General features: G+C 44.6%; 2 long non-coding RNA genes across 2 annotated transcripts; both read right to left on the bottom strand.

The window, feature by feature from the left end:
- Positions 1 to 2852: 2852 nt before the first annotated feature.
- Positions 2853 to 13784, bottom strand: LOC143833713 (uncharacterized). The gene is made up of 3 exons (XR_013229694.1): positions 13507 to 13784; positions 7261 to 7316; positions 2853 to 3016 (listed from the first exon to the last, which is right to left on the bottom strand). It is a non-coding gene; the product is annotated as an uncharacterized LOC143833713 (long non-coding RNA).
- A 4491-nt stretch (positions 13785 to 18275) lies between these two features.
- LOC143833667 (uncharacterized) lies at positions 18276 to 24583 on the bottom strand. Its single transcript, XR_013229685.1, has 3 exons — positions 24416 to 24583; positions 19783 to 19988; positions 18276 to 18616 (listed from the first exon to the last, which is right to left on the bottom strand). It is a non-coding gene; the product is annotated as an uncharacterized LOC143833667 (long non-coding RNA).

Genomic DNA, 24583 nt, shown 5'->3' with positions numbered 1-24583 from the left:
ACAGAGCTAGATTTGATTCTCTGCTGCTCTACAATACCAGGTGACCTTGCGCTAACTGGGTGACCTTGCACTATCCACAGTCCTGTTAGAAACTATTCTTACAGAGCAGTTTCTCTCAGAGCTTACTCAGCGTCACCTATGTCACAGGGTGGCTGTTGTGGAGAGAAGAAGAGAAGGCTCTGATAAGCCACTCTGAGACTCCTTCAGGCAGTGAAAAGCAGGGTATAAAAACTAACTCTTCTCCTACTGGAAGGTGCTCCTGGGAAAGTGTCTCCCCCCTCCACATGTCCCCATGTCCTCAAGGTGATTCTGTGCCCTGTCTACAGTTTCCGCATCTTCCATGCCATTGGTCTCAAATTTGCTTTGTTGTGATGATCTTGGAAAAATTGCAGCAAGGCCACGGTAGTATCCTTACAGAAAGGGAAAGTCTACATCTTCCCAGTCCCACCCACAGCAGCATTATTTTCCCTGCTGCAATTGCCTGTGTTGGTTAACCCTAAAGTATTCCTCTCTTCTCAGATTGCAAATTGCAAACCTCTCGTGACTTACTCATAAGTAAACATTCCCAGGGCAGATGGTTTTCCTGGCTGCCCTGGGTCCCAGAGTGCTGGCAGGGGGCTGTTTATGGGCCTCCCACAGCCCACCCCCCTCCAGAACGTCCACAAAGGCTGTGTCATGAGGTAGCTCCCCTCCATGTCCTCCGAGTTGAAAGAGGCCAGGGCAACTTACTGGCAACATGGCATGCTCTGAGGCCAAGTCCTCTTCCCCCTAGCAAGGCTCTAAAACTGGCAGGAAATTGGAGGTGGAGAGTTCAACCCTTATTAGCCTTTTCTGGCTGAGATCTCCTTCATAATTTGGGCTAAACTACCTGTGCAGGCTATTCCTAGCTGAGGGCAATGCCTTACTCATTCCCAGGCCGAAAATGGTTATTTATATATATATTGCACAAGCCTAGCGCAGGCTATTAAAAGCTACAAACAGTATTTCCCAGAGAGGATGTAGCAAATCCATTCTTAAAGGATTCTATTCAATTTTATTTCTGTGCTTTCCCCTGATTTGAATATTCCTTGACTTTTTTTCATCTGTTCTTGTATAACTGCCTGGCTTTCTATAGGAACAAATCTGGGAAGAACGTTACAAGTGGTAGATATGCCTCAACTTCAACAGAAGTCTTCTACTGTGGCAAATCGGCATAGATCACAACTGCACTGCAGTATTGCCATCTGCTGGCAAACTGAACCATCGCACCCACCAGACCTTTGTATTTCAGAGTCTGGTCCAGCCAAGCCTAATCTATCAGGGCCACAGCAAGCGGGCACTCTGTGCAAATTGGCCCTCTTGCCTGTCCACTGCCTATGAAAATTTCATACTACTCAACCTCTAAATCAAATAGAACCAAACAGTTTCTTTCCCTGCTCCAAAGCCAATCATTAAACACTAAATCACAGGGCTATACTGAGATGGCCATTCTCATTGATACCTAGTCATAGAATCATAGAATCATAGTATCTTAACACAGCCCCCGGCACCCATGATAAAGCCGTAAGGACTTAGGGGGAGGAGTTAGGGCGGGCTCTGTCCGGGATGAGGAAGGGTGCCAATTGGCCCCTTCCTCCGGACAGACCATCGGCCGGACCAATCGGCAGGCGCAAAGCGCCTGCCGTTTGGCCCAGCCTATTCCTGCCCTGCCGACGAGGGAGCAACTGCGAGCCGCGCAGAGCGCGGCTCGCAGTTGCTCCCTTACCGACGGCCTGATGCGTCGGGAGGCGCGAAGCCAGGATGGGCCAGGATGGAGGCGGTCTGGCCAGCCCTCTCCCACCTGACCCATGTCTACTTTTCATGCCCGCCAATGAGCGTCCAGAGCGAGCGGGCATTTTCTCATGTGAGCAGTACCGTCTGTGAGTATCACTCCCACCTGGTGCCCGAAAGAGTCCAGCAATTGGTCTTCCTCAAGGTCGGCTTGCTGGCTCTTGGCCATCCAAAACTATTCTTGGAGGAGAATTGCTGTGACTGCATCTGCTCTGTTCTGGGTGGCGGGGTTGAAAAGCGCTCGGCCAAGGTAAAAATTCAGACAGAAGCAGTGCCCTGGCCAATCTAAATTGCCCCCCCCCACACCACACACAGAAAATCTGCAATCACCAGAGGGCCAGAGATTAAATCTGGGTCCCTCAGTCATGCCACCCATGTGGAAAACTTTTCCCAGTCCCAAGTGAGCCTTAGAGCTCATCTTAAACCCAAGAAGTAACTGAGCATTTCTCAGAGGGTGCCCAGGAGAAGTTTGTTGTTGTACACGCGCTGATTTGTCTTTTTGATGCCAGGGCTGTTCTCCCAGAGCAGCTCTGTCAGGGCTCTCTCAGGATGTAGCCTGAGTAGAGCAGGTGAAGTTGTGGTGGTTTAAGGCGGTGGCCTGTGACAGGTAGGTTGTTGGATTCCCCACCAGTGTTCACTGCGCCATATGTGGAATCTGGGGGGGATTTGTCTTTTTGCTGCCAAGGCTGTTCTCCCAGAACAGCTCTGTCAGGGCTCTCTCAGGATGTGGCCTGAGTAGAGCAGTTGGATTTGTGGTGGTTGAAGGCAGTGGCCTAAGTTGAGGAAGGGAAAGGTGACTGGAAGCTGCTTTGAGACACCTTTGGGTTGTGAAAAGCAAGGGCCATTACGCACTCTCCAAAATAGCACAATGGTTACAAATTGAAATCGCTACAGTTTTTGCCATTATGCACAACGTCGTTGACAATCTGCAACACTCCTGAAACCGATCCGCAAAAAAACACTTCATTGTAGCGCTTTCAGGGAAATCCCAAAAAGTTGATTCACCCTCCGGAAAGCGCTACGCTCTTGCAACCAATCAGCAACACTAGTGAAAAAGTTCTGTGCATTACCATTGTTGCGGTTTCTGCAAAGTCCCGCCCCCTAGCTCTCTCCTCTGATCTTCCAGCGAAGTGATCGCCATTTTTTTTTCTCCGAGCGAGCCTGTCGTGGCAGACTAGGTTTGATGGCTTCAGGCAGCTCTCTTCATCTGAAGTGGACAAAATGCTAGGTTCAGTGAGGGTGACCCTGTGCTCCCTTGATCCCTGTTCGTCTTGGCTGTTCAGATCGAGCGACCGACCAATAGGTGATCCCCTGAGAAAGATTGTCAACCTCTCCCTTTCTTTGGGAGAGTTTCCTTGGGGGTTAAAGGAGGCAGGGGTGAGTCCTCTGCTGAAGAAACCATTGTCGGATACGAAGGACACTGCCAACTACCACCCAGTGTCACATCTTGCATTCCTGGGCAAGGTGGTTGAGAGGGCTGCCGCGGACCAGCTCCTGGCGTTTCTGGAGGGTCTTCTGCTCTGAATCCATTCCAGTCTAGCTTCCATCCTGGCCATGGGGTACAGGCCGTACTGGTCGCCTTGATGGATGACCTTCAGCACCAGCTGGACTGAGGTGGGTCAGTTATTCTCGTGTTATTAGATCTATCAGTTGCATTTGATGTGGTCAATCACAAGCTTTTGGTTCACCATCTTGCTAAAACAGGGATAGGAGGTGTGGCCTTAAAATGGCTGACCTCCTTCCTTAAGAACAGGTCGCAGAGGGTGGCAATGGGGGAGAGGTTGTTGGATCCCTATGCACTCCCTTGTGGGGTGCCTCAGGGGGTGATACTCTCCCTGACACTATTTAACTATACACTCAAAAGAGCATTATGCTCCGCCACTACCAACTGGCTGGTGATCCCTGGCCCCAAACAAGCACATCGATCCTCAATGAGGGCCAGAGCATTTTCCGTCCTGGCCTCCACCTGGTGGAACAAGCTCCCTGAAGAGATCAGGGCCCTGCCCAAATTCCCACAGTTCCATAGGGCCTGCAAAAGGGAGTTCCTCCACCAGGCATTTGCCTGAGACCGACCACAAGTCCCTCTTAGACATCCCCTCCATGGCCTGAACCAGTCTGACCTCTCTAGGGGGTTTAGCTAAATTTCTGTTCTTGTTATATTGTTGTTGTTTGATCACTGAAGTTGTGTTGTTTAGAACCACTGTTGGATTGTTATTGTTGTATTTGACTATGTTATATGTTGATTTGTTCCATGTATCCCCCTGTGATGTTGTATGTAAACTGCCCTGAGTCATATGGAACGGTGGTATAAAGGTATCCCCTGTGCAAGCACCGGGTCATGTCTGACCCTTGGGGTGATGCCCTGTAGCGTTTTCATGGCAGACTCAATATGGGGTGGTTTGCCAGTGCCTTCCCCAGTCATTACCGTTTACCCCCCAGCAAACTGGGTACTCATTTTACCGACCTCGGAAGGATGGAAGGCTGAGTCAACCTTGAGCCGGCTGCTGGGACTGAACTCTCAGCCTTATGGGCAGAGCTTCAGACTGCATGCCTGCTGCCTTGCCACTCTGCGCCACAAGAGGCCCTTGGAATGACGGTATAGAAATCATCAAATAAATACATAAATAAATAATATCTATATGCGCCCTGTGGCCCAGCTGGTCCATAGTTATGGGCTAGGGTACCATCAGTATGTTGATGATACCCAGCTCTATCTCCTAATGGATGGACGGATCTCCCCCAGATACATTTGTCAGTCGTTTGGAAGCAGTGGCTGGATGGATCGGGAAGAGTCGCCTGAAACTCAGTCCCTCCAAAATGGAGATCCTGGGGCTCGGGAGAAGAGGGCAGGAGTCGGAAGTGCGATTAGCCTGTCTGGATGGTGTGCAACTGACATCTGCACTGTTGGCCAGGAATTTGGGGGTGATCTTTGATGCCTCACTTACCAAAGACGGTATTTTTCCATCTGCACCAGGCATGGCTACTAGCGCCCTACCTGTCCTCGGAACACCTGGCTACAGTGATCCATGCAACAGTCACTTCCAGGCTAGACTTCTGTAACTCGCTCTACATGGGCCTAACCTTGGCTTTTATCCAGAAATTACAGCTGGTACAGAATACAGCTGCTAAGGTCCTCACTAGATCATATTGGAGGACCTATTTCCAGCCTCTGCTGAATCAACTGCATTGATTGCCAGTCTGTTTCCGGATCAAGTTCTTGCTTTTGACCTTTAACGCTATAGGCTTGAGTCCTACCTACCTGCGGGACTGCTTACCTCATTATGGCCCCCGCAGGGCACTTCGCTCTGCGTGTATGAATCTGCTGATGGTCACAGGAGGCCCAGGAAGCATGCCTAACCTCAACCAGGGTCAGGGCCTTTTCAGTCCTGGCCCCTACCTGGTGGAATGAGCTCCCTGAAGAGCTGCAGGCCCTGTTGGAGCTCTCAAGGTTCCACAGGGCCTGCAAAATGGAGCTCTTCCACCAGGCATTTGGTTGAAGCTTGGGGCGATATGTACCAAGGATTTTTATGTTATCATGGTTTTATATATATGCTGTAAACTGCTGTGAGCCAGTCTGCTGGGAGCGACTGTCTAGAAATCAAATTATAAATAAAATAAATAAAAATAAATCTCAGCATTTGTTTTGTGAGAAAACAGCCTGATCTCCTACACTGTCCAATTGCTGGGCGGCAACACACTAAGCCATCAAGTGCAATGCTGCATTCCCAATGATGCAGACAGCACACCACAGCCTGCTGGTACGCCAACTGCTTCATTGCCATAACTAGTGACTACTGAGAACTGTGACTCCCCTCTAGTCTCTCTCAGCCTCACCTACCCCACAGGGTGTCTGTTGTGGGGAGAGGAAAGGGAAGGTGATTGTAAACTGCTTTGAGACTCTTTCGGGTAGAGAAAAGCAGCATATAAGAACCAACTCTTCTTCTTCTTCAGCGCCCTTGACTCTGCCAACGATGGTCAATGTTGCACCAGCCCCAGCAGAACATCCACTGTCTTCACCTCCACCATTGGCCCCAATGGCAGCGCCACAAGATTTACCCATGGCTCCCATGCCCGAACTCAGACTTTGTCCATCACTTGGTATGTGCTTAGCTTAGGGGAGAGGGGTGTTATGTATGTGGAAATTCTGTGCAATGGGACAGTATGTTAATGAAGGCTTGAAAGCCAGCCAATTGCCAACTAACTGAAACTTTACCCAATCCTTGGGCCCCATTAAGGGCCAACCAGGATCCTCCATTAAGAGTCAATCAGGTTCTTTGGTAGGCTGCCTGAATGTATATAAGTTCCATGAGTTCTAGTATTTGTTTTTCGGTGTTTGGAGTTGTGCTGGAGTCAATAAGAGCTGTTATTCTGAAGAACTTCATAGTCTGTGTTTACCGAACCAGCAGACACTTCAGATATTATCAGATCACTGAAACACAACAAAGCACCAGGGCCTGAATTAAATGAATTTTCTGTTGCTTTAGTAGAGGAGCCATTAGTATGTCTGTATGTTTCACTACAGAAAGATGAGATCAGCAGGAGTTCATGGGTAGAGTTCTGTATCCCAAAGAAGGAAAAGTTTTAAATTGAACTATACTATATAGCTATTTCGAGCCTCTTGTGGCGCAGAGTGGTAAGGCAGCTGTCTGAAAGCTTTGCCCATGAGGCTGGGAGTTCAATCCCAGCAGCCAGCTCAAGGTTGACTCAGCCTTCCATCCTTCTGAGGTCGGTAAAATGAGTACCCAGCTTGCTGGGGGGTAAACAGTAATGACTGGGGAAGGCACTGGCAAACCACCCCGTATTGAGTCTGCCATGAAAACGCTAGAGGGCGTCACCCCAAGGGTCAGACATGACTCGGTGCTTGCACAGGGGATACCTTTACCTTTACCTTTTATATAGCTATTTCAGCCAAGAAACTCAATAGCTTTTGAGGCATGGTGATAAAGTGTTGAACTAGGATCTAGGATCCGCAGGTTCAAATCCCCACTCTTTCATGTAAGCTTACTGGATTACCTTGAGCCAATCACGTACTCTCAGTTTAACCTATCTCCGGATAGGCTGTGAGAATAAAATGGAGGAAAGGAAGATGCTGTAAGACACTTTGGGGGGGAAAGGTGGGATATAAATAATGTAGATAAATAAAATCAGATCAAACAAGACTTATAAAAGGACGAAAACTATTTTGGAAGACAAGGTGAGTAATCTTCTAAATCTGTAAATGTTTAATAAGACAAATTGTTACCATGTAGAAAATCATAGGCCAGGGTCAGAACAAAAGTCCCCATCAGCACCATGCTCTAGGACCTGCTTCCCTGGAAGGACCCACCAGTCCAATACAGTGCCAGTCAGGCCAATCAGGCCCACATATGATAGGTGATCAAAAATATTTTAATTTTGAGGACACTTACTTTGCAAAAGAAAAAAATTTCAAACATTTTCATTATGCCATACCTCTTGGGTGTTTAGCAGCAGCAGAGCTAGTGGGTCTTTCAGATGCCATTGTCTGCCTATAGAAATAAAATAGATGCAATTAATTATTGTTACAGATTCTAGTTGACCATTTTGCTAAAAAGTTAATTTGAAGAAATTATTACCTTATATGAATTCAATAGATAGTAAATAGCCTAGGAATTAACAGAAAATAACTAATAAACCATATATTTTCCAAAACAATAGGTGCCCCACTATAAGATTGGCCCCCAGCTCAGCCACGAATGGCCCTCCCTTGTAGCTTAGTCCCTATTGGGAGGGAGACCTTGGCCAGGAAGGGCAGATAAGGAGTCAGCTTTCCACGCCCAACTTCCTGTTGATCTCGGGACTTGCTGGGTGGAAGCGGAGTTGGCCCCAGTGATTAGCTCAGCCCTGGAGGGGGGGAGGAGAAGCACAGCCATCCCCAGTGAGTTGCCCTGGTGTAGAAGTTGGGGGAGGGGCAAGCAGAGCCAGTTCCAGTGAGATGCTCTGGTTTAGAAGTTGTGGGGAGGGGAGAAGCAGAACCTGCCACAGTGAGTAGCTTTGGAGTGTAATTGGGGGCGGGGAGCAGAGCCAGCCCAAGTGAGTTGTTCTGATTTAGGAGTGTAATTGGGGGCAGGGAAGCAGAGCCGGACACAGTGAGTTGCTCCCAAGCAGCCCTTTTCTCTGGGGTGGGGGAAATGATCTCTGCAGTCTGATGAAGACCTGTCATTCCAGGGGAACCCAAGGTCCCACCCTGGAGGCTGGCATCCCTGGACCTCTGTGGGGCACAAGGCTGCATTCCCCCCTCCCAAGCAGCCCTTTTCTCCAGGGGAATTGATCTCTGTTGAACTTCAATTCCAGGAGGTCTCTAGGCCGCAACTGGAGGTTGGTGACCCCTGGGTGGGAGAAGAAGTATAGGCTGCCCACCCTCCCTCCTAGCTGTTTTCTCCAGAAGAACTGGTATCTGGAGAACAGTTGTTATTCCTGAAGATTTCCAAACCCCCACATAGAGTTTGGCAACCCAGCTGGCTGCACATGAAGGAGGAGTGGGGGATCAAACTGGGCTCTTGATATTAGAGTCTCCTACTGTTTAATCACTTCCAACATGCTGGATCTCAAGATTCAGTGGGAAACGGGGCGAGGGGAGAGTCAAGTCAGGAAAGCCACAGTGTAGGCATGTGTGCTAGCACCCGTTGTATTCCTGGGTACAACAGGCCTTGCCCCTAGTAAGGAATAATTTTCTTTATGGTTTGTAACTAGTGTGGATGAACACATACTAAGAAAACACAGTTCAAGGTTCTATGGTGACTTGTGAAACTAACCAGAAGCAGCCTCACAGAGAACAAATTGGTCTGGGAAGTAGATGACAGCCCTCAAAACTACTAGACCAGGCTTTCTCAACCAGAATTTTCTAAAATCCTGGGGTTTCTAGATAACCCTGGAAGGGTTTCCCAAATTGGTGGGAGTTATTTAATTTTTTAACATATTTTTATATTTGTTCAATACTTATCAGGTGATATGACCATATATGGTCATATCAGCCTCCCCCTAAATGGCTAATGAGGGACCTTGGGGGAGTGGAAAGGGAAGGGGCCCCATGTGGGTGTGTCCACAGCTCTGCTTCCCAACCATATTCTGCATGATTGCACCACTTCTGAGGTTTCTCGAAGCCTGAAGAATGTTTCAGGAGTTTCTCGACGGTAAAAAGTTGAAAAAGGCTGTCTGGTTAAACTAGAGAGACAGAGGAAGGAGAAGAAACAGATAGCTGGATACTCCCAAGGACAACTCCAATAGGAGTGCAATGGGGAGGGGGTTGCACATAACATTGTTGAGCCAAAATCATTCCTAATTAGAAACGAAACTTGCACATCAAAACAATGAATTTAAAAGAATTGCCACTAAACGAATGACCAAGAACCAAAGATACATCACTTTTGAACAGGGAGCACTCTTTTGGAAAGAAGCATTTCACCATAGGATAAGGCTTGTCTTAGGAACTCCCAATCATTTGTAACTGCCCCCTGCACCACCCTGCAGTTATTGTGTAGGTGGTGCCCACCAACCTTCGTTAAAGTTTAACAAGTGCACAAAAGTTCAACACTGTTGAGGAATCCTAAATGATGCATTTAGGTCTGCAGCAGTGATGTTCGTAATCTATTTGGCACCCGGTGTGGGCAGGCAGGTAGGGCTTAGTGACACGGGATGGGTGGGTGCAGCTAGTGTCATTCAAACAAAGCACTTGGAAAGGTTCCAGCTCTGAAACAGAGTTTCCAACTCCCTACCATGCCACGCCCTGCCCACTCCTACCTTCCTCCAGCATCACTGCCCAATGCTTCTACTGCTGTCACTCCAGCCCACCATGGCTGGCTGATCAGGTGCTGGAGACCTGCCTGCTGCTGCAACTTTATGACTCCTCTCCCGGCTGCAGAGGGCGCATTTGCTCAGCTGCGTCCCCTGGCTACCTCCATTTTACTATGCCCTGCCCAACATCCTGGCTCAGGTTCTGCAGCTGTGTTCCCCTCCCTCCATCAACTGGTGCTCAGCTCACCTACACCACTAGTATTCAGGTCTGTTGTTGGATTTATTTCCTGGAATGGATTTGACTATCCCTTTTAAAATCTTAAGTAATAAGTGGTAAAACTTTTTTATGGCAACTAATTTGTAATTACAGGTAGGCATGCACTGGCAAATGCCCGATTTGGGGGCAATGCTTTAAGAATTTCTCCTAATCTTTAGAGATGAGGGGTAATTCTGTTGCTTTAGTAGAGGATACACAGCACAGAAGGAGCCCTATATTAAAACAAATATTTTAAAAAAGCAATACCAAGAAAATCAACAATAAACATGTACAGATCTCTTGTGTGTTCCTTTTACTTCAGTTTCTTGCAAAGTCTTCAAATAAGAAGATGCAAACAATATTCACAGTTCACAAACTCAGAGTAAAAGTCAGCTCATTCATAAGTTGTAGAGTTTTCAAATAATAAGGTGCGAGCAATCTTCACAGTTCACAAGCTCAGTTTAAATTGCCAGACAAACTGTTTAACACCCAGTTTCAGAAGAATTCCCTTCATCAGCTTATGAAAATTAGTCACTGTTTTTCCTATGCAGGAAACATAGGAAAAATGTTCAAGCAACAAGCTTGAACAGGCTCAAACTCTGTCTAAGATTAAATGAACAGTTATAGACCTGCAGACAGCCCATCAAATTGGCAAATAGAGTAAGAGCCACAATACCAGTTAACCACAAAATCCCAAAGAGCGACATAATTAATTCCATTTTACAAGGTACTCTGGTTATCTGGTCAATGAAAAAATCCTAGCATATTTCAAGTGCAAGCATTCTTCCTCAGACTATCAACCTGACAAAGAAACTTGCACAGATATGGTCAGTTCTCTTCCCAGAAAGACTCATCTGACCCTTCTGTTATTTACGTCTGCCAGCAAGTGAAGACTTCTTTATTTCAGTGATCCATCCCTCAGTGATCCATCCCTCTTGCCTGATGTTTTAATTGTTTTAAAAGTTTTAATTGCTTAATTTCTTTGTACATTTTAAACTCTGGTTTTAATGGGTTTAATGATGAGTTACTGTTGATATGGTTGTTTTGGTGGGTTTTAAAATGAGATTTTTTAAATGGATGCTTTAATTTGTCAGCCATCTTGATGGCATGGTGAGGGTAGAAAGGTGGGATATAAATTTGGTAAAATAAATTTTAAACATTAAAATTTGTAAGGGAAGATATCAGAAGGCAATAGTGACTGTAAAGAAAAACTAAACCCTGCTTAACAGGGTGTTGGGGAGTAGCAAGATATCCCTACTTGAAAGAGTGAATTTCTGTGATGATTTCTTTGTTTTTCTCTGGCTGCCCCACCCAGTCATTTGTAAATGCTGGCCCAGCCTATGGAATAGAGGTGAGAGATTAAAATCCTTCTTTTGTCCTAATTTGATAATGGCACACAAGAGACTGATGGTAAATCAAACTAAAAACTGTTTTATTTCACCTTTAGATTTAGATTTAGGATTTACGAGGGAAACAGGCAACAGGAATTAGATAACTTTGTATAAAAATAAACACCATAAAAATTGTCACAAACAAGTAACTGTTTCTTTTCTTCAGACAGCTCTTTAAAACTTTAGAGATGTCTTGGCAATCTCTGCTTGCATAAACAAGCATAAGCTTCCAGATCTAAGAGAACAGGAAATTTAGCAGACACCAGAAAGACACTAAAGTTGGTAAAGGCAGGCACATTCACACAAGTCCAAATTCCCTTCCTTATCCACCGCCTAGGTATCATGCCTGTCTTCCCTCAGTTTTGATAGGAATGGGTTATTCAATCCCACCTCCCTGACTCAGGATCCTTCTTGATCCTCTCACAGTTCACTTCACTCTCTCGGAGTTAACTGACAACTCCCAACTGCCACTTCCTAACTGACTCTCTCAGCTGAAGAATTCCATTTGAATCCCCTGTCACTCAAGGTCCTCAGATCAGATTAAAGTCTGTACCTTCTGCCACAGTTTCCCTCGTGCTCATTTGAACAGGGCTGGATATCGCTCAATTACCAAAGCTGAGAATGATTGCATGCCTTTTTCGTGCCCACTGTTGCTTTCACGGTATGGGCAGCTTTTCCTAACTTTATGAAACCCACCAATCTCTTTTTTTTAATTTAAATATCAAAACTATTCAAATTCTGCAGTAATACTGGGGAACAGCAATAAAACTTGGCCGTGTTTTTTGTTAACCAAGCTTTGATTTTCATCACTTCAAGAAAAAAATACAATGAAATGATGAAGCAGGAGAGGAGAAAGGAAGACAGAAATAACTAGAATTCACTGCAGTTGGTGCAAGAGGTTTTAGAATGAAAGAGAGAGAAATGTTTGTCTTTTCCTGAGATGTGTCCAATTCCAGGGGCCATTCCGCACCAGGATCTATGTGGCAAATTGGTTGCGGGACAAAAAAACGGCATTTTAAATAGTGGAATTTGTCGTTATGCATACCTGGCTTTATAGTGGAATCCAGTTGCGTTTCTATAGTTTCCCACAGGTTTCCGGCCTCGGCAAAAATCGCTAGCCAGGAAGCGATATTGCCGAGCTCGTCCCGCCCCTGGCCGTCAAGCAGCCAATGGGCGGCCGTTATCATGATCCCAAAAAGCCCCTTTCCCTTTAAGGAAGTTTTTAAAAACACACACACACACACACGTTGCAACGAATCTGCATTGATTCGTTGCTACGGAGAGACCCATCTAGGTAGCAGGTGGTGTATGAGCTGCCATTTCATCGTTGCCACGCTCCCCCCGAGTGAAAAAAAAATAACCCCCCCCCGACACGGGCGCGATTTTCGGCCGAAAATACAGTAAAAAATAAAGGGAAAATAAACCAGCAAACGGGGCTGTGTGTTGTTTCATGCTTAGTGACTTAAAACAGCTCTGCAGCCAGGGAAGCCTCGCTGGGTAAACGAAGGCTTGCCGGTGCGTTGATCTCCACTCGCTTGGAGAGAAAAAAATGGCAATCGCTTTGCCGGAAGATCAGAGGAGAGAGCTAGGGGGCGGGACTTTGCAGAAACCGCAACAATGGTAACGCACAGAACTTTCCCGCTAGTGTTGCTGATTGGTTGCAAGAGTGTAGCGCTTTCCAGAGGGTGAATCCACTTTTTGGGATTTCCCTGAAAGCGCTACAACGAAGCGCTTTTTGCGGATCGGTTTCAGGAGTGTTGCAGATTGTCAGCGACGTTGTGCATAATGGCAAAACTGTAGCAATTTCAATTTGTAACCATTGTGCTATTTTGGACGAGTGCAGAATGGCCCTGGGTTTAAAATGATCGCCCATGAGCTGTAAGTGTAGACCTCAGTAGGTGGATTACTTAATAGATCATGTTTGCACCCCACACTTCCCTGAAGGGCACTGAATTTTTTAAAAAATTAACCCTTGCCTTCAAAGAGGAATATGGGGGTTAGCCCATAATCCAGACTGTCATCACTGAACAAAAATTGAATACATAAATACAGACTAAAATCCTCCACCTCAAACTTCTCCTGAGCAAGCCCCACTGAAAATGGGAAGGCATCTGCTAACAATTTCATTGGGGGAAAAGTGGCTTAGGCTCAATACAGACTTTGTGCAGTAAATAATTCATTTTGTGCACAAAAAGAAAAGTGTTCAGGCATATACAAATGTAATAAACAAACGAGAGAGATCCTCTGCAATTAAAGCTCACAAATAATCCCCTACCTATGAAAAAATTACATACTCACAGATGGTTCCCAAATGAATTTGGAGAAGATCTTCAATTGTAGAGTCTCTCTGATACCCTCAGATGATTCAGAGGTTGTTCATTAGGATCTCAAACTTATAAAGTGAAAGAAATTCTGAAAAAAACTTCCTCAATAGGCTTTGAACCAATCCAAGCAAGCAAAGTCAAGCCTTACTTGCTTGCCTTGCCCCTATCTGTTTTTAACTTTCATTTCTGCTGTTTCATTTCCAGGAAGGGTGCAATTTTTGAATTGACTAATCAACAAGGGTTGAAATATGAGCAACAAAATAAATTCAAGAATCAAAAAGTCTTGAGTTTAGAATTGGGGTTAAGATTGATCAATGTTATATGTTAACCAACCGATATTTTAAAAACTGATATTTTCCAAAATGTAAGACGTGGAGTATAACACTGTGCATGATTAACATAAAATCTAACCAGTAAAGTATTCTAACATTAAGACCAATTTAGGCAGCTTGAACTGGGGCAGAGGATAGGAATTTTAGCTGAAGTTGCTACAACTATGTGATCAACACAAGAAAATAAATGGTTAAAACAAACCAGCAGACTTTTTCAGTGTGCCAGTGACTTACAAAAGTACTACAATCCACAGAGGAAGCCATCTGGAAGTGGAATTCCTACTAAAAGTCCTACTGAACATAAGAAAAGGTCTTACATAAGAAAAGGTCAAAGAGTAAGTGGCATTGTGCTGTATATAAGGAGAGGGCTTACCTGTCAAGATATACTAGAAAAGGAGAGTGGCATTCCAGTGGAAAGCATCCAGGTAGAGATAAGGGAGGGAAAAACAAAGAATATAGTGGTTGACATCTGCTACAAACCACCTGATCAGGGTGAGGACTTGGATGCTGTCCTCTTTGAGCGGCTTGATAGAATATCCAGGCAACAGAACCTTATAATTATGGGTGACTTCGATTTCCTTAACGTGTGCTGGGAAACAAACTCTGCTAAGCATCCAGAGACAGGCAACCTTCTGTCCTGTCTGGCTGTCAAGTTCATTTATCAAATAGTAGAAGAACCTTGGCCATATTCAACTTAATACAGACCACCAGACAGGAGTTGGTGTATGAGGTGAAGGTGATGGGGAAAATAATGGAGCAGATATTAAAGGGGGTGATCTGCAAACATCGGGAGGACAACTTGGTGATCCAGGGAAGTCACCATGGATATGTCTCCAATGGGTCTTGCCAGAATAGTCTGGTTTCCTCTTTGGCCAAGTGACAGGCTTACTAGATCATGGAAGTTGATGCTGTTTACATAAGTCTTTTGACAAGGTTCCCCAAGATGTTCTGATGGGGAAACTTGGAGGCTGGAGGCTGGTTAGGTAGATAGGGAGATGGTTAGAAAACCATATCAAAAGAGTAGTTGTCAACAGTGTTTCATCAGATTGAAGGGAAGTGAACAGTGGAGTGCCACAGGATCTGGCACTTTTCAACATTTTCATCAATGATCTGGAGGAGGGGGTGGAGGGTCTACTTACATTTGCTGGTGACACCAAATTGACTTGTCACTTTCCACATCCATCATGATGGACAAGAGGATCATTCAACAAGGCTTACCAGGTACTCCAGTTTTCTGATTTGTGGAGAGGCAAGCTTGGAAAGGAATGGTTACATCAGAGCACATGGAATTCGGTAGGAGGCAGATCTGCAAGGTGGCGAAATCATTGTTGGACTATCTACCCCCCCCCCCCCAGATATCAGTTTTGATTAGCCAGCATTGTTTTGCAAGGACAACATGTACTTGTCAGACTGGGGGTTGTACAATGGGCTTCACAATTTTCGCCATGCTTTGTACTGTTATCTGCAAGTCTGAGTGTTGGTGAGAGCACTGGAAAAGTCCCCCCCACACACACACTTTGTGGCAGTTGTGGTGCATCGGGTGGATCCATAATGGGGGGAAGCTTAACCTGTGTACCAGATTCCCCCATTTTAGGGCACCTCCATAAGAGGCTGTCGATGTTGAGCTACAGTGCAATCTCTGTAGGGGCAGGGATTGGTTGCCTGGCTCACATTGCTGGTTGGCAGGTCAGGCTCCTAGTAGAGGCTAATGCCCATTGGAACCTCCACCTGCCTGCTCCTTCCAAGGATTGGACCTGGGTGTTAGCACATGTAGATTTTATGCACCTCCAGGTCTAGCTGTTGGAGCTAGGGCTTCCTTGCAGTCCTCTGGCCGCAAGATTACTAGATCCTTCCATGCGTCTTTGATGCTCATTTGCACGATAATAAAGCTGTGGCCAATTCTTTGCCAAAAATCTAAGATGATGAAGAAGTAGAATTGGTTCTTATATGCTGCTGGGGCCAGATAGGGAACTAGGAGCCTCACTTGGCACAGGTGGATAAATATCAATTGGGCTACTCTGGTGATCTGCGCCTCCATAGACAGGAAGTTGTCAAAGATCACCCCAAGATTCCTGGCCAATGGCAAGATTGCACCTCATTGAGGCAAGGGAGACACACTGCCTGACCAGACCATTTCCAACCCAGCCACAGGTCCTCTGTCTTGGAAGGATTGCATTAAAGGCAACTCAGCTTGAGCCAAACCATCACTGCTTCCAAACATTTGGCAAATGTTATTAGGGGGGGGGGGAGTCAGGCCAGCCATCCATTAGGAGAAAGAGATGTCATCTGCATATTGGTGACAACCCTGCCTGTAACTCTGGATCAGCTGGACCAGAGGGCGCACAAAGACGAACAACGTAGAGGAGAGAATCACACCCTGAGGTAGTCCTCATAGGAGTTTATAAGGGCGTGACATACCCTCTCCCACTGCCACCCTCTGTGTCCAATTCTGGAGAAAAGAGATCAGCCACTTCGGAGCTGTTCCATGAATCCTGGTTCTGGTGAGGCAGTGGGCTAACTCGTGGTCAACCACATCAAACACGATTGACAGATCTAACATCATGAGAAGAGCCGACGTACCTCTATCAGCTCCTAACATACTGGGCATAGTCTAGTTTTCAGGCAAGATCCTGCTATTATCAGTTCTACTGATTTCCAAGAAATTATTCAGATCCTTTGGCAACTACTGAAGTGGGCTTTGGCACACAATTGTTATACTGCAGTCCTGAAGCTGGCACAAGACTCCTGTTGGGTTTTACCAGAATCTCAGAGATATTTTAATCCTCTGGAGTTGCAAAAACGTCTCATCATTGACTTAGGCTATAATTACTGGACAGCTGAGGCTATGAATACTAGACAGCTCACAGGCACATATATCAAATCCCTTGCAGGAAAAAGGATATATAACTCATACTTGCAAGCTATCATAATACATCACAATGAGTCAGCATTTTCACTGAGCTTTCTCACTCACTCAAAGTAGCCATGGGTGTGGCACTTTCATATTCATGTCAGGACAAGGTACAGCCTAGTATTACTATACATATTTTTAATCGTCTGTCTTGCGGCCTTAACTGGAACAGTACAGCAAAGGTTTCATCGTTCCTTACCACTTCTAAGAGGCAGTGTGATATAGCATTAGGAGTGTCAGACTAAGATGTGGGAGACTCAGGTCTGAATCTCTGCTATGAGTGCTATGGGTGCTTGCTGGGTAACGTTGGGCCACTCATACACTTCCAGCCCTGGGTATTCTGCTATGGGTGCTTGCTGGGTAACGTTGGGCCACTCATACACTCCCAGCCCAATTTACCTTACAGGGTTGTTGTGAGAATAAAATAGAGGAGATTAAATAAAGAATAACACTAGAATCTGACAGAGAACTTAACCAAACGCAGTTCCATTTTGTGTGCCTTAAAATGTCTGTATGTCCTAAATTCTTGAACTCTGCCTGAATTCTGCTAATGTCATAAATGTTGCTGGTATCATAAGGAGATGTCAAATTAAGAATGTAACAGACCTGTTTGAAGTTGAGTTCATGCTGTACTCCAGATAAACAAATGCTTGGTGATGTCTGTCCCAAGCCTAGCCTCAGAGAGAAGATATAGGAGTTAGACTATGAAGACATAATGAACAATAGTTGCTTACCATTGAGTAAGTGCTTGTTATCTTTAGAGTTAGTGGCCATTTCTAATTAACTTCTAAAATGTGCATTAAATAAATATTACTGGTAAACATAGTAAATGTTAATGAAAACATGGGGAAATATGTACTGAATAGGTCACGGGATAATGAGATGAAAGATGACATTATATAATGCAGCATGGTATGCCTGTTAGAACTTTGAAGACTTACTTTCAGCACTACAGTTCTCTGTAGTTAGAAATACTTAATAAATTATTTTCTGCTGAAGTCCACTGTCTCTGTTTGAATTCCTTTTTGGAACTCTCCAAAAATTTCCCAATCAAATCCCATGCAGAATTACTCCAGACACATCCCTTTGGAGCCACTTCAAACTCTGTAAGAATAGAATCTGAAGTGAGTCCAAAGATCTTGGAGATGTTTCTGTAGTAACAATTGTATTTAAAGACTTATTCACTGATTTCCTTGATATATAATGAGGAGATTCCCAGATATACACTGTTGTCACAAAGACTGCTTATGCTAGTACGGACATGAATTTTGTTTTACTACAGCAGACCTGAAGAAACTTGATTTAATTTTACATGCATTTACAAGTCCTGAGTTCTAAGCCGATACACATGCACCAATCGCCACCTAGCAAAACTGAGGAAGTTGCTGGCTTGCAGGGGGGGGGAAAGCCGAGGAGAGAGAGAGAAACTCTTTTAGATGCCTGACTTAAATAAAGCCAGGTAGAAACCAAGTACAAAACAAAACAAAACAATTTTTCCCAGTCCAAGTTGTGATTATTTAATCAGTAAAAATTTAAGCAATGAACATGTTTGAACATATTCAACTTTGAGGATGTTCCCATTACAATAGAATATTTGAGTCATAGTAATGTTCCTTTTTATAAAAAGCAGAGGATTATATCTAAAAAGTGATCATAATACAACTGCATACCAGAAGACCCAAAGATGAGCACCTCCTCTGCTGCCCTCCAGCTCATGAGTCATCCTTGCAAGGCAAGCTGCAGAGATATTTGCTCTTCACATTGCAAAGAATTCAAGTAGATGACAGCACAGCAGGCTTACATCTTGCAGAAGTTTTTCTCTTTTCAGACGAACTTGTCTCCTAAAGCAGTTTATTATAATTAAAATCCAACAAACATTGGCAATCTAACATTACCATTACATCCACCAAAGTTTCACACCCCCTATTTTATTAGCCTTCCTTCCTGGACATGGAACCCTATTTATTGATTGATTTTTTTCATTTATAGCATGCCCTCTTCCCCCCCCCCCCCCCCAGCATGTAGGCTCAGGGCAGATTCCAGCTTTGTTTATAAAGTATACATAATAGAATTCTACACACATTAAAACTTTAAACCCATATTTAAAACAGTCATATTAGTCATATCAGCTGTATAGCCAAAATGTTTCATTTAAGTGAATTTGGGCGTTGGAGGGGAGGGATATAGAGGGAGCCCAAATGATGTTTAATCAGTGTTGTCTTGCTGTTCACTGGCCCCAACCAAATGCCTGGCAGTAGAGTTCCATCTTACAGGCCCCTGTAGAACTGACCCAGTTCCATCAGGGCCCTGAGCTCTTCTGGGAGCTAATACCACCAGGTCGGGGCCAGGACTTTAAAGGCCCTGCCCCTGGTTGATGCCTGATGTGCTTCTTTTGGGTCAGTGATCACCAGTCTGTTCATATTGGACAACCTTAATGGGATTTCCAGTATATCAACATGCAAGGAAGGGAACAAATAAATCTTCCTAGACTAGAAAACTAGAGACAATTCTTACATGCCACAGGCAATTGGGTGGGTACCTGTAATATCAGATATAGGGAGGGGAGCAGGAAAGTATCCTGAGAATCCTCCCCGGATTCTCTCTTCTGTACTCCCAAACATAACCATTGTCAAAGCTTTGCAGCCAGTGCTCTGTTTCTAAGGGGAAAGTGGTACCACTTCTTAGACACGGCCCAAGACATGCAGACATGTTGTCCAAAGCAGAAGTCTACATAATGCCTCCTTCTGACCAAAAATATAACTCACGCAATTTCTCAGGGATATATTCAAATGGGAAGCTATGTTGGTCTGAAGTAGCACAATAAAATCAGAGTCCAGTAGTACCTTTAAGACCAACAAAGATTTACTCAAAGCGTGAGTTTTCAAGTGCAAGCACTCTTCCTCAGACTAATAATAAATCTTTGTTGGTCTTAGATGCTACTGGACTCTGATTTTATTGTACGATTTCTCAGATTAGCTGACACAGTACCAGAGGCGGTCATACTCACTCCTGACTTTCTTGACAGTCACTCCACATGAACTAGAGTCAGTTTGGGGGTGCTTCTTCTGTATGCCTTCACTCCCTCTGCATTTTCACAGATGTGGAATCAGTTTGATTTCTTTCACGTATGCCCTGAACAATCAGGATTTTCGAGGGAGGGCACTGCTGTCATCATCAATAGTTTCACAGCATACACCCTTTTTTTAAAGGCCCCTAAAACATAAATATATGTTTATACTGTATGCTGTCGCCTTGCCTATTTAACTTGTATGCAGAGCACATCATGAGAAAGGTGGGATTAGAGGAGTCACAAATTGGGATCAAGATTGCAGGGAGAAATATCAACAACCTCAGATATGCAGATGATACCACTCTAATGGCAGAAAGTGAAGAGGAACTAAAGAGCCTGTTGATGCGGGTGAAGGAGGAGAGTGCAACGGTTGGCTTGAAACTCAACATCAAGAAAACAAAGATCATGGCATCTGGCCCTCTCAATTCCTGGCAAATAGATGGGAAAGATATGGAGATAGTGACAGATTTTATTTTCCTGGGCTCCAAGATCACTGCAGATGGGGACTGCAGCAAAGAAATTAAAAGACGCTTGCTCCTGGGGAGGAAAGCAATGGCAAATCTAGACAGCATCCTAAAAAGCAGAGACATCACCCTGCCAACAAAAGTGCGTTTAGTCAAGGCTATGGTGTTCCCAGTTGCGATGTATGGCTGTGAAAGTTGGACCATAAGGAAGGCCGAGCGTCAAAGAATTGAGGCTTTTGAACTCTGGTGCTGGAGAAGACTCTTGCAAGTCCCTTGGACTGCAAGGCAAACAAACCGGTCAGTCCTAGAGGAGATCAGCCTTGACTGCTCCTTAGAAGGACAAATCCTGAAGATGAAACTGAAATACTTTGGTCACCTCATGAGAAGGAAGGATTCCCTGGAGAAGAGCCTAATGCTGGGAGCGATTGAGGGCAAAAGAAGAAGGGGACGACAGAGAATGAGGTGGCTGGATGGATTAACTGAAGCAGTAGGTACAAACTTAAATGGACTCCGGGGAATGGTAGAGGACAGGAAGGCCTGGAGGATCATTGTCCATGGGGTCGCGATGGGTCGGATATGACTTTGCACCTAACAACAAAACATAAATACCCTCCCCTTCAAGGATCGCTGCCTTGTCGTGGCAAGGGGGCTTGCGTAGCTCAGTGAAGCTATGAGCTATGCCGTGCAGGGCCACCCAAGATGGACAGATCATAGCAGAGAGCTCTGACAAAAGGTGATCCACTGGAGAAGAAAATGGCAAACCACTCCAGTATCTTTGCCATGAAAACTCTATGGACAGGTTCAAAAGGCAAAATGATATGACGCCAGAAGATAAGCCCCTCAGGTCAAAAGGTGTCCAATAAGCTACTGGGGATGAGCAGACGGCTAGTACGAGTAGCGCCAGAATGAATGAAGTGACTGGGCCAAAGCTGAAAGGACGCTCAGTTGTGGAGGTAACTGGAGGTGAAAAGACAGTCCGATGCTATAAAGGCTTTAATTCCATAGGAACCTGGAACATCAGATCCATGAATCAAGGCAAGCTCGACATGGTTAAACAAGAGATGACAAGACTGAACATCGACATTTTAGGAATCAGTGAACTAAAATGGATAGGAATGGGTGAATTTAATTCAGATGACCATCAGGTATACTACTGTGGACAAGAATATCACAGAAGAAATGGAGTAGCTGTTGTGTTGTGTGTTGTCACCCGGTTTATCGATTAATAATATTCATGTTATTATATGTATGGTTTCATGTATGGTTTCAGTTATATGTAAACCGCTCTGAGCCTTCGGGGAGGGCAGTATAAAAATATGAATAAATAAAATAAATAACCAATAAGAGAGTAGGAAAAGCAGTCTTGGGATACAATCCCCAAAATGACAGAATGATCTCAGTTTGAATTCATGGCAAACCATTCAACATCACAGTAATCCAGGTCTATGCCCCAACCACTGCTGCTGAAGAGGATGAAGTTGACCAGTTCTATGAAGCCCTACAACACCTTCTAGAAGCAACGCCAAAAATGATGTGCTTATCATCATGGGGGACTGGAATGCTAACGTAGGAAGCCAAAAGATAACCAGGATTACAGGCAAGTTTGGCCTTGGAGTACAAAATGAAGCAGGGCACAGACTGGTAGAATTTTGTGCTAGTAGAATTTTGTCAAGAGAATACAATGGTCATAGCAAACACTCTTTTCCAACAACCCAAGAGACAACTCTACACATGGACATCACCAGACGATCAACACAGAAATCAGATTGACTATGGGCTCTGTAGCCAAAGATGGAGAAATTCGATACAATCAATAAAAAAAAAAGACCAGGAGCTGATTGTGGTTCAGATCATCAGCTTCTTGTTGTAAAATTTAGGCTTAAATTGAAGAAAGTAGGAAAAAGCACTAGGCCACTCAGGTATGAACTAAATCATATCCCCGACGAATATACAGTAGAAGTGACAAATAGATTTAAGGAATTAGATCTGCTAGACAGAGTGCCTGAAGAACTATGGACGGAGGTTCGCAACATTGTACAAGAGGTAGCAACTAAAACCATCCCAAAGAAAAAGAAATGCAAGAAATCAAAATGACTGTCTGAGGAAGCTTTACAAATAGCTAAGGAGAGAAGGGAAGTGAAAGGCAAGGGAGAAAGAGAAAGATACACCCAATTGAATGCAGAATTCCAGAGAATAGCTAGAAGAGATAAGAATGCCTTCTTAAATGAACAGTGCAAACAAATAGAAGAAAACAATAGAATGGGGAGGACCAGAGATCTTTTCAAGAAAATTGGAGATATGAAGAGAACGTTTCATGCAAAGATGGATATGATAAAGGACCAAAGTTATAGGGACTTCACAGAAGCAGATTTTAAAAAGGTGGCAAAATTATACAGAGGAACTATACAAGAGCGAGCTTAACATCCCTGATAACCACAATGGGGTAGTCACTGACCTGGAGCCAGACATCCTATAATGTGAAGTCAAATGGGCCTTAGGAAGTCTGAGCAACAATAAAGCTAGTGGTGGTGACAGCATTCCAGTTGAACTATTCAAAATTTTAAAAGACGATGCAGTAAAAGTGCTACACTCAATATGCCAGCAAATTTGGAAAACTCAACAATGGCCACAGGATTGGAAAAGGTCAGTTTACATTCCAATCCCAAAGAAGGGCAATGCCAATGAATGTTCAAACTACTGCACCATAGCACTCATTTCTCATGCTGGCAAAGTTATGCTGAAAATCCTACAAGCTAGGCTCCAGCAATATGTGGACCGAGAACTTCCAGAAGTACATGCAGGATTTCAAAGAGGCAGAGGAACTAGAGATCAAATTGCCAACATACGCTGGATCATGGAGAAAGCTAGGGAGTTCCCGAAAAATATCTACTTCTACTTCATTGACTATGCTAAATCCTTTGATTGTGTGGAGCACAACAAATTGTGGCAAGTTCTTAAAGAGATGGGAATACCAGAGCATCTTTTTTTGTCTCTTGAGAAACCTATATGCAGGTCAAGAAGCAACAGTGAGATCCGGGCATGGAATCACTGGTTCAAAATTGTGAAAGGAGTTCGACAAGGCTGTATACTGTCGCCTTGCCTATTTAACTTGTATGCGGAGCACATCATGAGAAAGGCAGGGTTAGATGTCACAAATTAGGATCAAGATTGCAGGGAGAAATATCAACAACCTCAGATATGCAGATGATACCACTCTAATGGCAGAAAGTGAAGAGGAACTAAAGTTGGACCATAAGGAAGGCCAAGCATCAAAGAACTGAGGCTTTTGAACTCTTGTGCTGGAGAAGACTCTTGCGAGTCCCTTGGACTGCAAGGCGAACAAACCGGTCTGTCCTAGAGGAGATCAGCCCTGACTGCTCTTTAGAAGGCCAGATCCTGCAGATGAAACTCAAATACTTTGGCCACCTCATGAGAAGGAAGGACTCCCTGGAGAAGAGCCGAATGCTGAGAGCGATTGAGGGCAAAAGAAGGGGACGACAGAGAATGAGGTGGCTGGATGGAGTCACTGAAGCAGTGGGTGTGAACTTAAATGGACTCCGGGGAATAGTAGAGGACAGGAAGGCCTGGAGGATCATTGTCCATGGAGTCGTGATGGGACGGACATGACTTCGCACCTAACAACAACAAAAAACATAAGTATATAAATATATCATTGTGCCAATAGGTTAAGCATTTTCACTGAATTCTCAGCTTCAATTTTTTTTGTTTTAAAAAAGGTCTCCAGTGCCTTCCCTTGCAGAGATATGCCTGTTTCCTTATATCAAAAAATGAAAGAGGAGGAGAGGCAGCAGTTTGACAAGGATGACAGTCCAGTCATTGAAAAGTAGGCTAGAGGTAAGTGGGAGTGGGTGAGGCAAATAAAACTGGCAGAAACACACATGGTAAAGGGCAACTCAAAATCAGCTTCCAGAAACAGATTGGGGTAAAAGTGGTCTCAAAAGATCTGGGGGGGGGGGGGGACAACAAAGCTGAAGTGAAAACTAAAGGCACAAAAATATATGCAGAAATCAGCAGATAAACTGAAGAAGTATGAGGCCAGAACTCAAAAGTGAAGCAGAAAAGCCCTAGAGCTGGGAGATGTTCACCTTAGTTAAGACAGCTTTTAAGGCAGAGACCAGAACTAGACTGCTTGAATAATTCACTCTTCATCTGGGAACTTGATCATTACAATCCCTTCTGGCCTCCCTGACTAGTCCAGGATTCCTCCTATCCATTCTCCCTCCAAAATCCAACTGACCATTTTGTCCCTCGGC

Source organism: Paroedura picta, chromosome 1, assembly GCF_049243985.1.
Source record: "Paroedura picta isolate Pp20150507F chromosome 1, Ppicta_v3.0, whole genome shotgun sequence".
Taxonomy (NCBI): Eukaryota; Metazoa; Chordata; class Lepidosauria; order Squamata; family Gekkonidae; genus Paroedura; species Paroedura picta.
Note: the sequence above shows the minus strand (reverse complement) of the source record. Positions and strands in the feature narration are given on the sequence as shown.